General features: G+C 37.0%; 1 long non-coding RNA gene across 1 annotated transcript; it reads left to right on the top strand.

The window, feature by feature from the left end:
* Positions 1 to 2263: 2263 nt before the first annotated feature.
* On the top strand, positions 2264 to 4002 carry LOC132644858 (uncharacterized). The gene is made up of 2 exons (XR_009583936.1): positions 2264 to 2874; positions 3517 to 4002. It is a non-coding gene; the product is annotated as an uncharacterized LOC132644858 (long non-coding RNA).
* The last annotated feature ends 724 nt before the right edge of the window (positions 4003 to 4726 follow it).

Genomic DNA, 4726 nt, shown 5'->3' with positions numbered 1-4726 from the left:
CTGTGACAACATCTGCACGAGCCTCTGTGTCCTGACGACTACTAGTGCATACAAACGGTTCTGACCTCTACCTGCATTACCAGACTTAGCTGCACCATGTCCTGTCTAGGTTTGAGAATTTCGAGGAGCTGCTGAATTGGTGGACTGAGCCACATTACCTCCGGTACCTTGTCTCGTTGATGGATAGTCCCTCTAAAAATGGCCTCGCTGGCCACACCCATAGCATATATCCATACCCATACGACACTCCCCTGGGTGCCTCTTACCACACTTACTGCAAACCGGATTATCATAAGTATTTTGACCTACACTAACCTGAGAATAGGAACCTGCTCCCCTGAAATTCTGTCTCTTCTAATCATTCCTGAACTTTGGGGCTGGGGCACTGGCTGCAGATGGACCAGGTCTTGATGACATGTTCTTGAAGAATCTCCTGCCTCCACCTCCCTCATGACTGAAGTTACCTGCAGACTTAGCTTTTTTATTGAATTCTCTGTCCTTCTGTTTCTGAAATTCTTCTTCTTCCTTCATTCGGTCCTCATTACCCTGAACAAAAGCAACCATCTTGGTAATGGTCATGTCCTTATTCTGAGCAGCAATATTAGCATCACCATACAAGTTAGGCATAAGGCCCAACACAAATCCCCTAACTCTTGCCCTCATATCAGGGACCATATGTGGCGCATACTTGGCTAAAGAAACAAACTTGAGGTAATAGTCATTCATGCTTATATCATTCTGCCTGAGCCTCTCAAATTTATTGGCCTTTGCCTCCCTGACCTCAAGTGGCTGGAAGTGGTCAATGAAAGTATATGCAAATTCATCCCAAGTTGCATGAGACACAACTTCCCCGCGAGATAGTTCCCACGTCTCATACCAAATATAAGCAACATCCTGCAACTGATAATCTCCCAACCCTGCTGTCTCCATCTCTGAAGCATGTATAATACGAAAAACCTTTTGAAGCCCATCAATGAAATTTTGAGGATCTTCCCCCTTAATAATTCCTGTGAACATTGGAGGCTTCACATGCAGAAATTTCTTGATCCTAGAACTGTTCGAACCTCCACCAGCACTTGCACTAGGAGCCGTTTCCGGACGTTGTCCTTGGGTAGCAACAATTTGGGTGAGCAACTGGATAGCTCCCCTAACATCCATGTCTGAGGCACTGGGTTGCAGAGTAATTGTGGGACAGACTTCCGCAGGCCTTCGGTAGGTGAGGGTGAAGAATCTGATGTAGCCCTCTGAGTCTGAGGCTCCACTTCTGGAGTAACATTAGTAGTAGATCCCTGGCTCGTAGCTGAAGTCCTCTTGGTATACTTTCTTTTCGCAGGCATTTTCTATAATACGTAATATGCACGAGTTAGAAAGATTCCTGAAAGCATAGCTCTAACTGCACGATCCAGAGTTTGAAAGAAGTGAGACAATCCTAGATGTCTTAGTGGTCAACTATTTATTTGTGTGGCGCGCACACACACATAAGAGTGACCCCACTGGACATTGTTTTATAGAACCATAGCCTGGATGTAAGACGACACTCGGTGCCTTACTGTATGTGACCGAGCAAACCATATGGCTTGCTGAGTCAACATAGGACATTAACTGATACAGAATATAAAATATACATGCATGGTGTAGTAAAATATAGGATTAAATAATCATAGTCTGAAAATACTATTATATAGTGAATGCGAAAATATAATAATGTAGCCAACTAGGCTAACTCAACAAAACATATGACATGACATAACTGACTAGTCTATGAAACCTCCGACATGAGTCTTACTGCTAAACTGTTTACCAAGACAAGGCCTCTGGCATACCTTAACTGCATAACTAATATGAAAATAAAGTAAAGATAACACCCCAAATGGAAGGGGGATCACCAACAACTGATACATGAATAGTCCTAATGAGCAGATGCGTCGTCCTGTAAATCAATACCTGTATCGTGAAATGCAGGCCCCCGGGCAATAAAAGGGGACATCAGTACATTTGAATTGTACTAGTATGTAAAGCAACTGAATGAAATAAACATGACACGTGAAATAATAAGAACTGAAACTGTAAGTTGTATGCTGAACATGACCATGAGCATTATCTGACATGAAAATATATATATATATATATATATATATATATATATATATATATATATATATATATATATATATATATATGGGTTTTGCTGTCCTACAACATGAAGGTTATAGGATAGCAATGTACCCATCTTTTATTTGACAAAAATATCCCTCTTGCTTTTTTTTCTACTTTAGTTATTAAACGGTTTATTAGTAATTTAATAACAATCCCATTTCTGAAATTTATCTCTTTTTTATTTTTTATTTTTTATTTTTTAGTTTTAGAAATTTGCATCCACTGTCACGTTTATGCATCTTCCCTTCCCCCTAATATATCTCTTTCTCCTACAAAAAAAATCCCCAATTTTTCTCTAAAAAATCCCTAATTTCATCCAAATACGAGACCTAGTCTTCCATATACCCTCATCCCGATTTCGTTAGTGCCAATTTTCCTCTAACTTCACAGACCTTCCATACCCATCCGCGATTTCCTCCGCTAATTTTCCCTCAAATTCGCAGACCTTTCATACCCATCTCCGATTTCCTCCGCTAATTTTCTCTCAAATTCGCAGACCCCAATCTTCCATAACCCCATCCCCAATTTTCTAGGTTGTTTCGCCCATAGAGGCTTCTCTCCCAAATTCTAATGTTGAGACAAGCTTGGGAAAAATCAGAATTTAAACAATGAGAGATCTGAACATCCAAAGAATCACTCATCCGATTTCAGAATCAATTCTTTTTCTACAATTCTACAATAAACACATGTTTTTTGTAGCACCTGCAAATTTAACAAGTAAACACCATAAGTATATTCAGATGATTCTTTTTATTGAAAGCATCATGTTTTCTTCTATATTTTCAATTATTATTCTAAGGTAAATATTGTAATGGTATGTGGAGTTTTTGTTGGAGACATGTAAATGGATTAACTTCCAATATTGCTACGTTGGAATTGGAATGCCAAACTGACTATATTCTTAGTTTTTCACCCGCTCATTCCCTTAATTTTTTTTTTTTTTTACCTTTGATGTTTTTTTGTCGAAGAAAAAACATCTTTTACAGTACTTTTGAATTTGTATTGTTGTTGTGGGTTTCTTGGTTCTTAGTGTTAAGTATCAACTATGCTTTCTTTTAGTTTTTCCTTACCCTTTCTTATCCAATCAACAAAGTGTAGTAATCTGATATTAAAGGCATAAATTATTTGAAGTAAAATAAAGCCTCTTTTTGCACTTAGTTGGAGTAGTTGATATATCTAACACATGATTTAGCTTTCTTATTCACCTATAAGCGGCATATTAATTAGCTTAACTAAGTCTAAGATATTGATTGGCTCACATTTTGTACAATAGAATATGATTCTTCATTGTGCCAATATAGTGAATCTCTTTTTTAATGAAAACACTAATGTAATGGCCTTCTATTTCATGTCCTGCAGATGGTGATGAAACTTTCTATAAGTATGCTCCAGTTCCACCTGATAAGCTTATCAGAAAGGCCACAAGAGCTGGGACAAAATGAGAATTTAAACAAGAGAAGAGATGTTGAAGTTAGTATATAGTGATTGACATATTGAGATTCATATAGAGCTTATCCTTGCTGCAAAAGGTCCCTAACACACTGTTATCCTGGTTGACATATTGAGATTAATACAGAGCTTATCTTTGCTGTAAAGGTTCTCAAGAAGTGTCCTTGAGATCCCTTTGCTCAATAGTTATGATAACATGATTTAAATTATGAATTGTATAACAAGGAGCCTTCTTTAGGATTTTGGTATGTAGAAATTAGGTAGCATAATCATGCAATTTTGTAAGAAGATAGATGTTCTCTTAACAAATTATTGGAGGTTAGGTTGAAGTCCCCTCCTCTTGTACTCATCTAAATTATGTTTAATGTAATAAAGGATATTCGTGGTTTGTTCAAATGACTGGTATGCCAAAAGAGTTTGTGATATGATATATAATGGCTTGTTTCTAGTGTTGTATTTTTACATAAATCTCAAAACTTCATAACCAACAAAACATGATATACAATGTCTTTTGTTCCAATAAGCAGAAGGATTATGTAACTACTGGATCATCTCATGGCTTCTTTCTCCATCCTTTGGGCATCCTACAACAAAAAATTATTTTTCAAACCATTTTGGATACATTATGAATACCTAGCAATTTAGCAACAGGATATGAGACATAATGAAACTAATACTTGTTAGGAGATTGAGCTATTGGAATTTCAACTGTTTTCCTTTTGAGTGGACAATTTCTTGAGTCATGACCTGTTCCACCATAATTAGGAACATGACAATACGTTGGTCTTTTAGCAACTTCGACGCCACCAACTGGCCTTTTTTCCTTTCTTTCTTCCTTTTGTCTAAGATTGTTGAGGATTTTCAATGTGAAAATTGTCATCTGAGGAATTGTCTTTTATAGATTGACTAGAAATAGCATGTTCGTGATCTTCACTAGTGTGTTCACTTTCGAGAAGACTTTGAACAATTTGTAGGAATCTTTCTAGTTTCTTTTTAGCACATTCAAAACGCATTCAACACCCAAATACTTGATTATAGACTGAAAACTCTGGAACCCATTAGCATCACTACATGAATTCATCATATAAGTAAACTTTAGAACCAAGAAATTTTCTTGTCT

Source organism: Lycium barbarum, chromosome 6, assembly GCF_019175385.1.
Source record: "Lycium barbarum isolate Lr01 chromosome 6, ASM1917538v2, whole genome shotgun sequence".
Taxonomy (NCBI): domain Eukaryota; kingdom Viridiplantae; phylum Streptophyta; class Magnoliopsida; order Solanales; family Solanaceae; genus Lycium; species Lycium barbarum.
This window is presented reverse-complemented; position numbering and strand designations above follow the sequence as displayed.